This window comes from Pogona vitticeps, chromosome 7 (assembly GCF_051106095.1).
Source record: "Pogona vitticeps strain Pit_001003342236 chromosome 7, PviZW2.1, whole genome shotgun sequence".
Classification (NCBI taxonomy): Eukaryota; Metazoa; Chordata; class Lepidosauria; order Squamata; family Agamidae; genus Pogona; species Pogona vitticeps.
The window spans coordinates 30,662,567-30,675,833 of NC_135789.1; the positions used below are offsets into that span (position 1 = coordinate 30,662,567).

Below are 13,267 nucleotides of genomic sequence, written 5' to 3' on the forward strand. Positions count from 1 at the left end.
TGACGGAAAAACCTAGAGTATACAAGAAGGCAAAACTTTCATATTATCTGCAAAGCAAATGGAAAGCTAAACACTGCTAGGCAGACTTGCAAATTGTTTTCGTTGTTGGGGTGGTGATCGTTAAACTAACTGATTTTAAAGATCCACATAAACCAGCAGAGGTCCAGGCTCCTATAGTGCTTAGGTATGTATTTTACACCTCTGTTAAGCTTCTTCTTCAGAACTGACAACTCCAGATGTCTGTTTATGTACAGAAACAATACTGAAAAGCTTTTTGTGCATCTGTCTGTCTGCAAGAAACCCACCTACTTAGGGTCTACGTTGTTTTGGAAAAATAAGATCCAAAAATGTTCCTGATAGCTCTCGGGTTAACAGCGGACAAGCTGGTAGAATGATTCATATACCCTCTGGTTTCGAATACCTTTTTCGTATTATTCATGCTGATGTCCTGCTCCTCACCATCTCTGCCTGGTTGCAGAAGTTCACGGCCTACCAAGTGCTGTGACACTTGCGACACAAAGATCACCTAAAGCTGCCTTAGCATCCTCCCGGCTGAAGAGGAATCGGCACCTCCTCTCCATCATAGGTCGAGAGCGAGAAAGTCAGATGGGTTCCCCCTTAGGCACGACACAAGCTCCCATTTCACTCTTCAAAGGAGGAAGATAAACACTCCCGGCTGGTAAGTCCACGGGCGATCCAGTTTGTCAAGCTCAGCTCGGCATTTCAACAGTGAGGGAACCCACATGGTGTTTCGTTCCCTCGACTTCTTCATCCTCTCTACACATCACGGTAAGGCGGCCAGTCAGTCACAAACAGAGATGGGAAACATTTTACTTTCTTAAAGTGCTACTCTCTAAACCCCGGAGCGGGCATGACAACATGCTGACCTCACCACCTTGCCAATTCAGGGAATGGGACTCACACCCTGTTTTGTGGCCACAACCCCTGTTTTGAAAGCAGATGCCGTTGATTTAAAGGAGCGCCGTAACCCATGTAAAGGGAAACAGCATATTTTGCTGCACTGGGTCAGATTAGGCAGTTCTGTCTGTGGGAAGGCCAGGAGGAAAGGCTGTGTGTTGCCCACCCTGAGTTATAAGCTTATTGCAGTGTTTCCAGGCTCAGTGTAGCACCACCACCACCTAGGTAGGGGATGGCCATGTCTGGAACACAAAGGACAGCTGGGAAGCAGCACAAGGACCTCTTGTAGATGTTCTCAGAGGATTGGCATGCTCGCCTATTGGTGGCACCTTAAAGACAAAGCCTGCGTTCCTTACTCCCAGCTAGCTTCACCGAGGGAATCAAAGTGGGGAGCACAGCCATTCTATCAGGCCGTCTGAAGGGCGACCTTGCTGTTTTCCTCTACCCTCCCCCTCCCTTTTGCCTTCTGTGTTGCGCTTTTTCAAGACAGTGAGCCAGCCAGTTGTCTTTTATTTGGCGGTACGTAAGATGTTCTGGGAGACCTTTTGGCTAAAGGAATGGGGTTGGAAGCTCTTTAAACAGCCATCAATGAGAAAAATATCCTTGCAACCCCATTTTCAAAGGCAGGGAAGACGCTTAAAGTCAAGATGGAGAGGAGCACGGGATTATTAAAAAGAAAATAGCTCAGGCCTGTTCTTCTGTTCTCCAGACCCGTTCTTCTAAGAGGAAAGGGAAAAAAAACTACACAAAGGCAGGTTAATTTCACTGCTCTTTTGTTCTGTATTAACCTTTTAAAACTGACAACTGAAAGGACACGCTTCAGGAGAGAAAACAGAAGACTTCTAACCACTTCTGACAGGTAACTTTCAACTTGAGTTTGGGTAAGGATTCCTTGCTTTTTATGTTATTTTATGTGCTTTATGCCCTTTAAAAACAGCCTGTCAAATTTACAGATTCAAACTTTGCAGCCAGAAAATAAATTCAGTTTGATTCCACAGATCTAATATTTGTTACTGTCACTCAGGATTTATTGATTGAGGGCCAAAGGTTTTCCTTATTGTGTCTTGTCGTTTGTGGAGCAAGCCTTACCCGGAACAGGCCGTGAGATGCCCGCGACAATTTTGATTTCCAGATCCGTGTTAACTCTAGTGTTTCAAATGATTGCCAACACTACATATATGCACCCAGAGGGCACAACGTTAGCCATGATTAGAAGTCAATGCTGTAATATGCCCGTGATGGTGAAAACTTTGAAATGGCAGGTTAGCTGCTCGTGGTAACAAAACCATTTCCTGTCCCCATTCCGGGAAAGGAAAGTTGTCCGCTTGCCTGGGATTAAAAGGGACAGGAATGGAAGGCAGTCAAGGACAGGGAATCCAGAGTCCCAGCAGGTGTGGAGCTTCCAATGTTAAGCCCCCGTATGCCTGTGCATGTGCTCTCAAAACATAAGTAATACTCCACCATAACTGCTTGCCTGTGAAATGTCAATTTAAGGCCCCAATGGCTGTTCTCGAAACCCTTCTTGTTGCCTGGAATGTCGTTCAGTGACATGGAACCTTTCCTACCAGCGGAAAGTCTGCAGTTCATTTCCTGGCATCTATACACAGGGCCGGAAAGGAAATCCGGGCCGTTCGGGCCATCCATGACAGATAATAGCAAAATCAATGAATCAATGGGTCTGAGTGGATACAAGGCATCTACGGAGCTTCCGTGTTTTCCCTACTTAGTACTATTTTGCTGTTGTTAACTATAGCTCTCAGAATGCCCCTGCTCCCTGGGGATGATAGGAACTGTTGGTCACAACAGGAAACTTTCTTCCCCACCTTAAGGCCTTATCCAAGACATCTGGGTAGTTGAAAATTCCCTCCCCCAGTTAATATGCAGCAGGGACCTCCTGTACAAATCCTGGTGACAGGCCAGGAGGTCTTATGCAAAACATCTGTCCAGTAGGTTTGATTTCCCACAGTGTCTCCTGAGACGGAAGCCAGCCTGTGTAGCCTTCGGCAAGCTGAAGAGCCCCAGGGTGCCCACGGAAAAGGGAAATGGGGAACCATTTCTGAGTATTGTCTACCTAGAAAACCATGGTGAAGTCACCATAAGACAGAATTGACTTGATGACATCCTAAGATGATAATTTGATAATTGGTGTGTGTGTTTGTGTGCATGTACACATAGGGGCGCAGTAGGATTTCTTAGAGAAATGGACCTGTTCCTTGAGCCTCAATTGCTGATCTGAGCCACGGCACACATTGTAATCGCCTTGTAATGACTGGGAAGACAGGATATCATGATTTAATGACATTTGCAGGAGAGAAGAAAACAAAACAGACCAGCACAAAATAAGCTCCTGCACCTTACCAAGGGTTAAGCCTTCCCGGCAAACCACGTAACAGGTAAAAGGTCAGCGCACGTCACCCTAATGCAATCAGAATCCATTTCACTGTCTAGGTTTGCATTATCGGGCATCGCCATGACGCCCGATTCGACATGACATGGTGCATATGTGGAAAAGCCAGCGTCTCCTGCTAGCAAATATCCTAAATGCGCAGTAAACCACAGGCTAGAAGGGATTAGTTAAAATGTCAAAAGACAGCCCTTCGACAACTACCTGTTCATCCTTAAAAATATACTCCTCGCTATCAGGCATGCTTTGTGGACAAAAGAGCTCCAGCGAGGGAAAGAGGGGGCGGCAGAAGGCCTGTGGCGAGTCATGTCGTCTTGTTGCTGTCAGAGAGATTAGGCTTTGATCTATCTGGGAGGTCACGGTTGCGTTCACATTAGCCGGAGTCTAACAGCATTATACCTGTTAACCACTGTTTCCTTTAATGCTTAATTAGGCAGACCTCCCCTACAACTGAACGTTAACCACCAGCTCTGCCCTCCCCCCATTTACATTCCCCCCCCACCATCCCACCCTGAACCCTGCACCCTACACTGCCTGATGATCCTCCACCAAGCCCCGTCAGCTGAGATTTTGAGGGGTGGGGTGGGGGGGGGGAAAGAGACAGAACAGGCTGTAAACTTTTGCTTCTTGCTCCCTGAGCCAAAGAGGGCAGAGAATGTCAGCCTGGGTCATGGTGACAGTGCCCTGTTGGGGCAGGGTTTTCTGCAGGCCAAAAAGGTAACGCGGCATTATGACGAAGAGGCTCACCAAAGGGGGAAAGAGAGATGGGTGCAGGTGGGGACGGGAGAAAGAGGCCAGATCTTCGGGGTGCTGAAAGAGGAAGGGGGTGCTGAAAAGACAGAGCGCCACCTTGTGGACTCACGGAAAACTACAATTCCAGCGACCAGGCCCTGGATATCCGAGTCCACCCTCGAAGCATGCCTACACTTTTAAAACCCATTTTTATGCCGGAGTGCCAGGCCATTTTACTTCCCACGATGCCCCAAGGGCAGCTTTACTGAAGGTCACTGTCTGCCCTTTGATGAGACCCATGAATCTGCTGTGGCTGGCAGCTGCCCCACTCGGTCAAAGACAAGGGCTGGCCCTGGCTCCATCAAGCCGCACGTGCGGCAAAAGAGGCTGAGGGATCCTTTCAAAAAATGACGCCACCCTGTTAGATGCGTCTCTCACTTTGCCAGAGGAAGGACTGAGCCTTATCTTTTGCCTGCCAGCACAATTCAAGAGGGTTAGAGGGAAAGGAAGAGAGACCGAAAGACATCCAAACGCCGTGGGAGACTCCCGGGCACATCACACTGGATCGGTACTGAATCTCTGGCGAGGAGAGGCGTTGCAGCAAGTTTCCACCACTGCCACTGGGTGAACCTCTTGGGGCCTCTGTGACACTGGAGGGGATCCAACCCTGCAGGCCTCCCTCAAACCTCCATCTGGCCCCACGACGGGCAGACCCAATATGATCCTGGGGGGGGAGGGGGGGATCTGCAGAAGTCCCAGATCGAGCGCCTAATCCTCAAAAGAAACCGTGTCCAACGAGTGGCTGTAACAAAGAGGAGGGCTAGTGAACGGTAGGGACTCAAAATCTTCCAGATAATTTCACAGAAGTTCAGCCGGTTGGCACTTTGGGTGGCCTCAAATCAGCTGCTCTCTCTCTCCCCCCCCCAAAGCCTACCACAGAGTTCTCATGAGCGCAGAAGGAAAAACGTGTAAAGCTCCCCTCCCCCTTTCCCCCTGCATATTAAAAGCATTGGAGATGCCATGAAGAATAAGAACGTGGGACGCCTGTGACAGCGGGCCGGCGGGGCTCAATGGGTGGCCTTGGGCAAGGCAGCTTGTTTAAACGTACCTTGCCAGACTCAAGATAAGAACAGCGCTGCCTCTCGAACGTTTGGGATGAGAAAGCCTAAATATCTAAATCCCCTTAAAACGCTCCTAGTCTCCCAATCTGCGAATTTACAATCAAAGGAAAGACAAGCATCTCATCATCTTCTCAGCTGAGGAAGGACAAAGTTCTGTTTGGTTTGACCCTGTGACGGCATTCAGACGTTCAAGCTGTCAAACGCTGTTCCCCCCTCCCCCCCGCAGCTCCTGCCCGGGACATTTTGCTGCCCGAGGCACAGCAGAAGATATTACTCCCAAGTTGAGACACCCGGTTTCTAAAGCCAGGCAGGTTATTTTAGGAGGATTTCGCCCTAGGTCCTCCCTCCCGCCGGGAGGTTAAACATAGAATAGCAAATTATATCATTCCATGACACCCAGAATCTCTGCCTAACCGCAGGGCCAATCTCTGCCTCCTTCCTTCCTTTCAACTCAAGATTCCCAAAATGGCATGCTGCAAAGGAGACTGAGTGTCCCTTTAAAAAAGAAAGAAAGAAAGCAAGAAAGCTACTGAGTTAAGAGGGATGGAGTCCCCGTTATGCTAGACAGCGAAAGGGGAAAATATCCTGATGCCAAGGAGCCATGGCACCATGCCTGAGGTTTGGCTACCAAACAGGGACATCCACGAGTCATTAATTCCCGGGTGGACTTCCCTGTCTATTATTAGGTGAGCGCTCACCCATTATTCTTCGAGCTGACTGAGAATACTGTACAGTATCCTGGACAGCCCAAGAGATTTTGCTGCCTGAGGCCGAGGGCAGAAGTACTCCCTCTTCTTGTGTTACAGAAGACAACTTGACTGGTAAGTACACTGTTCTTTAAGACTGCCAACCGGCCAGGTTCTCCCACTACACCCGAGGGGAGCAAATGTGTTTCGAGGTTTAGAACACGCTTTCTTTTTCAACAGTTGTTTAGCTGGGGTATCTCAGGAATGAACGGATTGGGGGGGGGCGCTGCTTCCTTCCAGTATTTGCTGCCTGAAGCAGATGCCTCATTATACCTATCAGCAGGGACGGCCTCAGCTCAGCCCTTGGGAAATGTTGGGTTAGCACAATGAGCCATTTCTGTGTAAAACCAATGTGATTCTACAAATATGGGATGCTAGATGCTGTAAGAAGGTTACCGTACCCTCAATGTAAACAGAATGCAAGATCGGGGCATGGCACCGTTTTATTCCGGAGCGATAAACCCTTTTGAGGAGCAGAAGTTCAGCTCATTAAATAAATATCAGGGCTAAACTTGTTAAAACATACAGATTCAAACCATTAAGGAAAAAACTTTGCCACAGTAAAAATAAACACATTGTCTGCCAGACACTCCGGCAGAGCGGTTTTATCTTCAGCCAAAGCAAGAAACCTTTTGACCCAAAACAGTTTAAAGCAAACGCAGGCTGGAGTAGGAAGAATGTGCTCCAGAAACATTTTCCGTTCGGTATCAGTGTACTGTAAACACAATTATCAGGGCAAACCATTGCAGGATAAATTTTACTGACAAATTATGGATCTTAGACTTTGTACAGTGCGTTGCCTCAATGCAGGGGGGGAAAAATCCCTGTATTTCTTTCTTTCTTTTCTTTCTTAAAAAAACAGGCACATTTTTAGAATATGTGAAAGAGGCAACTTTAGGATAATCCGAGGCAGTCCTCAGTCTTTCTAAATGTGGACTGCTGGATGGGTTAAAGGTAAAGGTTCCCCTTCACATTCAGTCCAGTCGTGTCCGACTCTAGGGCGTGATGCTCATCCCCGTCTCCCAGCCGTAGAGCCAGCGTTTCATCCGAAGACAGTTTCAGTGGTCATGTGGCCAGCGCGACTAGACCTTCCCACCCAGGTGGTACCTATTTATCTCCTCGCATTTTTACATGCTTTTGAACGGCTAGGTTGGCAGGAGCTGGGACGAGCGACGGGCACTCCCTCCATCACGTGGATTTGATCTTACGACAGCTGGTCTTCTGACCTTGCAGCACAGAGGCTTCTGCGGTTTAACCCACAGCGCCACCACGTCCCTCTCACTGGGTGGGTTGGGAGAGCACAATTTATAGTCAGATTCTCCTGAACCATTTGCATTTAAATAAAGTGGGTGTTTTGGGAAGAGTTGCAAGAGAAACTAACTGAGAACCAAAAGAAACTATGGTCCAAAATGGTTACTTTTCTAACAAGGTTTCCCCCTTTCCTCCAAACAGAGAAGAGCGGCTATGCAGAGATACAGAGAGCCATCTCAACAAATAACCTTTATGGATGGGCAGGAATTTGAACCTGTGTCTCCCCTGTCCATGTCCACAGCGTATTCTGCTGGCTCCTCAGTGAAATGGTTAAGCCAAGTTCAGTTGAACCACAGTTCCTAACTTAGCAAGGCCCTTCACACCTCTGAAATGTCAGGAACATGGGAAGGTTAATCTCTCCTATTGGGCCGCAACCTTATCATTTGTGGCTTCTATGTTCGCCAAAGAAGCAAATGGAATGGTTTGACTTGCAAACTGCTGTTGTTTTAAAGGGCTTCTGAAATATAAATCGGAATATAAACTTGGCAATACTCTGTTTTTTCTACAGCATTGGTGGACAACTGAGAAATGGTGAAGGCGACCTCCGCAGTCTGCCAATCCCAGTACTGTCACCTCAGGTAGAGAGAGGATCTCCTGCCTGACACGGGTTCCTTTTTACTGCAGATGCTGAACAAGGGAAGTTACAACCTCTCTGTGCAAAGCGGATGCTCCCTGACTGAGCTATGGGACCATCCCTTTCAACCTCCCTGCAATTCAGGATCTGCGGAGGGTGTTCGAAACACACTTGCTGCTCACACACAGTGACAGGAGTGCCCGTGGGTTAGGCCAGGAGAAGACAAGAAGACTTCTAGATATAGCTAGGATTGTAACTTCCGTTGCCCTTCACCCTACGCTGGCGATGGGTAAGGCTCAAGGTGATTCAACCAGTCTAACGATATCTAGAAGGTCACATATTACTGAGTCCTTTCCCTGCAATGAGGGAAAACATTCTGGGTTCTTCCTTGAACACAGAAAATCTGGAAAATATAATCATTATGTCCTCTGCCACTGAAGGAACATGTTCTCCTTTGACATTATTCCTGGTCATTTCTCAGTCTCTCCCCCCCCCCCTTTTCACTGTGCATTTGGGTAACAAAAGCTAACATTTTCGCATTCTTAGGGTTGGCATCTAACAATGCAAGGGCGGAGGGGGGGGGAAATGGCAAACCACTCCATTCCTATATGAAAACGACATGAGAAATAAATGCTTAAGATTTCACATGTCAAAAGAGCTTTGCTTCCACCTGAAATAGCAATAATTACGCTCCTTCACAATGCTGTTCACCACCTAGTCTCTCCTCTCGGTGACTGCCAAGCAGCTGTAAAAGTCAGTTACTGTGAGAAAGTGAGCCGTCCAACGGCCGTCTCTTTTTATAAATAAAAATCTTTTTAAGTAGGAGCCATATTAAACACTGCAGCTTTTAACCTCCTCCCCAACCTTCAAACGGAGGGGTAACATCTGTGAGAATTAAGGCTAAATAGTGCATGCGTAAAGACTTGGGCGGCCGCAAGAGTACACTTCAAAGATCCCGTCTCCTCCTCAGTGGAGTCACTAAAAGCTCAATCTGTGCGCACACACATGCCTCTATTAGTCTTCAGGGGCTCAACGATTAACGGGAGGCCTGGTGGCTTGGGCTTACTGGGAGAGCAAGCTGCAGAACAGACACCGAACACTCACGGCAGGCTACACGGAGGTTGCCACGAGTCTTTCACACACATATGCCGCTTTATCGAAAGCATCCCGAAGCAGAGCATGCGGCTGTTTACTCAGACTTTGCTTAAGAGGGAACCACGTTAACTATGGACAAGCAGGCAGGGTGGTTAAGGGAGGCAGGGAGAACTGATTCTCTGATCCCCTTAGTATGGTTCCCCCCCCCAATTTGTCTGGGTGCTTCTGTGTTTGATAAAAACAGGGACTAAGAAGAGCTTACAGGTGTGTACAGAGTGTGGGCACCCACGCATGGATACTCGTTTACTTCTCTCTTCTTTTGATCTATGCTGCTTCCAAACTATGGAACTCCGTCCCACTGGAGGCCAGGCTGGCCTCACCTTTGTTATCTTTCAAGCAAAGACCTTACTTTTCAGGCAGGCTTTCTCTTAGTGACTTAAAGAGGGGAGTTCTTAAAATGGGGCTGTTATGTTTTTGTTGTTTTTTAAAGGGTTTCCAATATTATATCTATTCAATTCTTTTAAAATACTGTAATACGTAATTTATTGGTTGTTTAGCTTTTTCGAATTGTTTGTTTTAATACTGTAAGCCAATCTGGGTCCTCTTGAGGAGAAAGACAGGATATAACTAACTAACTAACTAACTAACTAACTAACTAACTAACTAACTAACTAACTAACTAACTAACTAACTAACTAACTAACTAACTAACTAACTAACTAACTAACTAACTAACGTAAATATGCACAGCTAAATTCAGAGAACCGCAGAGTAATCATGGATTTTCAGCTAGCAAATATATAAAAAATATTTTGCGTTGGGGGGGGGGTAGTGGAATTATTTGGCAAATAAAATTTCTGACTGGTTAATGTGTTAGCAACAAAATTAAAAAGTCCAGAAAATATTTCAATATCCACTCCTAGCCATACAGGGTTAGGCAGATTATTTTTACATGTACGCCTTGAAAAGCTATTTTTATGGTTGCGACCCTGTGGAACACTAAGGAACGTGGCCCATATGGCCTGAGTTGGTAGTCAGGGGTCATCAGCCAAAATATGTGAGTTGATGCATTTTATTTATATATGTAATTTATTTGCCAGGATTCTCCCAAATCAAAACAAACCATAACAAAGTTTGTAAATAAAAAGTGATACTTTAAAAGGACACGAGGAAGAATTTCATTCAATTCACACTTTGATAAGAACAAAACCACAGTCACACATCCTGAACTGGTTCATAGCACATTCTCTCTGTTTCCTTCTTCAATTTCATTTTGTTCCTATTAAAATCAATGAGTCTGGACTAATCTAAAATTATAGAATAATTGGGTTGGAAGGGGTCGATAAGGCCATCGCCTCCAACCCCCTGCTCAAGGCAGGAATCCAAACTGAAGCAGATCTGACAGGTGGCTGTCCAATTTTCTATTGAATGCCTCCAGCGTTGGGAGCCCTCAAAACCTCCTGCAACTTGCCTAACTGACATCAGTAGAACAGAAGTTGAAACTAACTTAATCTGGATTCAAGCTATGGTTTAACATTGTATTACAGGTCTATCCAATCTCACTAGAATCTCACGAGAATGAAAATATATAAATCCAAATAAATAAACCAGATATGATAGAAAAACATCAGGAGGCTCGTGGAAGAAGGAGCCAACACCCTTGTTTTTAGCCGCCTGAAATCACTCTAGGCGGCCATTTTACAACTGTTTTGCACGACTTCTTCTGTATCAGAGATTCTGGGCACTGTTTTATATATGTGCACATGCTTGACCGTCATCCTCACTCCTAGAAGGCATTTTTCTGCCCTACGAATGACATTATAGGAATTCATAACAGCATGGGGCAACCAGTATTTTAGCCCAGTGGTTCTGAACCTTTGTTCTAGAACCTCAACTCCACATGCCTTGATGGCTGGCTATATTAATTTCTTTGTCCTTAGAGTTGAAGCCAAGAAGAATAAGAGATCCAGAGGCTGAGAAAGGAAAAGCGAGTGGCCCCAAAAAGCATGCCTTCTCTCTGGTCCAGCACTCTAGCTATTTTATTTTGCAGGAGTAAATTATGAGAAGGCACAGGCCAGTAGTAGACAGGACTATGGACAGTGTTGAACAGGACCCCTGTTTGCTTGCTCCCCCATCACCCTCCTCTCTTTCTCTCCATCACTCTTCTCCTTCTTCATACCACCTCTTTTCTTTCCCTTTTTATTTCTCTGTTCTCTCTTTCAGGTGCTTCTTCACTCCCGCTTCCCTGCACACCTTCTCTCCCTTCCTCTTCACCCCACAGACTGCCAAGGTAGAGGGGACACATCACCCCTGCCAAAGGTCTAGTTCAGTGGTTCTTAACCTTTGTTACTCAGGTGTTTTTGAACTGCAACTCCCAGAAACCCCAGCCAACAGAGCTGATGGTGAAGGCTTCTGGGAGTTGCAGTCCAAAAACATCTGAGTAACAAAGGTTAAGAACCAGTGGTCTAGTTGCTCCAGCCACTACCCTACTTTGTTCTTGTTGTTATGGGCTGCTAAGTCGCCTCTGACTGATGGTGGCCCTATGAATGAGCACGCTCCAAAACGTCCTGTCCTCAGCTGGCCTGCTCAGCTCTTGTAGAGCCAAGCTTGTGGCTTCCTTTAGAGAGTCAGCCCATCTCATATTTGGTCTCCTTTCCTTCTGCCTTCGATTTTTCCCAGCGTTATTGTCTTTCCCAGAGAATCCTGTCTTCTCATTCTGTGCCTGAAGTAGGACAACCTCCATTTCAAAATTTTTGCCTCCAGAGACAGTTCAGGCTTGATTCAAGGTAGAATTCACTTGTTTGTCCTTCTGGACGTCCCGAATATCTGCAAGGCTCTCTCCTCCATCGCCACATTTCAAACAAATCAGTTTCAAAAGGACCCTACTTTACCCCTTCCTTTTTCTTGTTTCCGCGTTCTCCAACATAGCTTGAGATTCAACTCTTTCCTCTTTTGAGCCCCGAATCCCACTGACAAAGTAAAGCAAGAAGGCTTATATAACGGTCTCGCAAACCAGGAAAACAATTTCAAGGGTTGTCGAGCGACAGCAGGGCAGCCTCTCCAAGATCCTTGAAGTTCCAGGGCTTCGACAAACCACGTACATAGCACATTCACCCCGGGCCCCATCTACTCATCATCCTCGTGCGGGCTTGGAGGGACTGCGAACAAGGGACTTGATTAAAATCTAATGCCACCAAAACTCTCCTCTGAAGAGAAAAAAAAATCCAATCCATTTCCAGTGAAGTGGAAGTGAAGAAAAAATCAAACAGCTTCCCTGGAGGTACGACGCGGCTGCATACGCTCTGCGCCGCCGCGTCTAAGGTGAAGTGGTAAGTGTCAGTCATCCTTACAAATCCCCAAGGTGATAGCTTCACTTTTAAAGCCTTCAACATACTTTGACAGGAAAGTAAAAACTTAAAGGTCAGCACTACCTGCTAAGGACAAGCTAAACACAAGAAAATTACTTCAGATTTTTTTCTCTCCTCTTGGATCAAGAAAGTAAACTACTGAAGATGAAAAGGCAAACTTTGCCTCCGTCGTTCGGCATTTTCTCCCAAGGTTTTTTTGTTTTTTCTTTTCTGGCCGAAGGGCTTTCTCTGGGCTAAAGGGTTTTTATTTTTTTAAAACTGGTGCCAAGGTACGGAGATTAATGTCACACCGGGAGAGGCGATATGCCCCCCTCGAGCCCTGAATTTGAACTTCAGTGTTACTGCATTAACTGCCGTCTGGCAAAGGTATTTTACAAGGCCGTGTAAAAACCGCGGGCAGCCTCCAGCACCCCTTAAACTGGCAATTTCCTTTTAATATTTCTACACTGGAGTTATTGAATGATGCGGTGGCATTCTGGCACAATATTCATACTTGAGAAATAACGTCTGGCAGTAAAAGGGTGATCATCCTATTAGGGCAGGGCATTCTGTTATTCTTGGATTCCGACTCCAGCGTTTCCTTACCACCGGCTGCACCAGCTGCGTGACTGATGGGAACTGGAGTTGAATAACATCTGGAGGGCCAAAGCCTCTTTCTCACACTGTACTGGAGAGAATGACAGATAGGCAGATACTTCAGTCCCGTTTTGCTAGCGGATCAATTAGACAAAAGAAAGGCTCCCATCGGCTTCTCTGGGATCGGTCGCGTTACCGCACTGGACACTTTGCGGCGCCCATCTCCGCCACTCCGGATTCGGGGATCTGAACCCGACTCCCTTTCGATCGGCCGAGGGCAACGGAGGCCATCGCCCATCCGTTCGAAACGGCGCTCGCCTATCTCTATACAGATGGGCTGTATAGAAATCAAATACTTATGTGACGCCCTTAAGGCATGACTGGAAATCCTTTTTTTCTGTCGAAAGCTAGGGATCTGTTGT

At 46.5% G+C, this 13,267-nt stretch overlaps 1 protein-coding gene across 4 annotated transcripts in view; it reads right to left on the reverse strand.

Annotated features, from left to right (window-relative positions):
* LOC140701753 (Fanconi anemia group J protein homolog) overlaps nucleotides 1-13,267 on the reverse strand; it is a 170,100-nt gene that overhangs the window by 93,787 nt on the left and 63,046 nt on the right. The window lies entirely within an intron of this gene.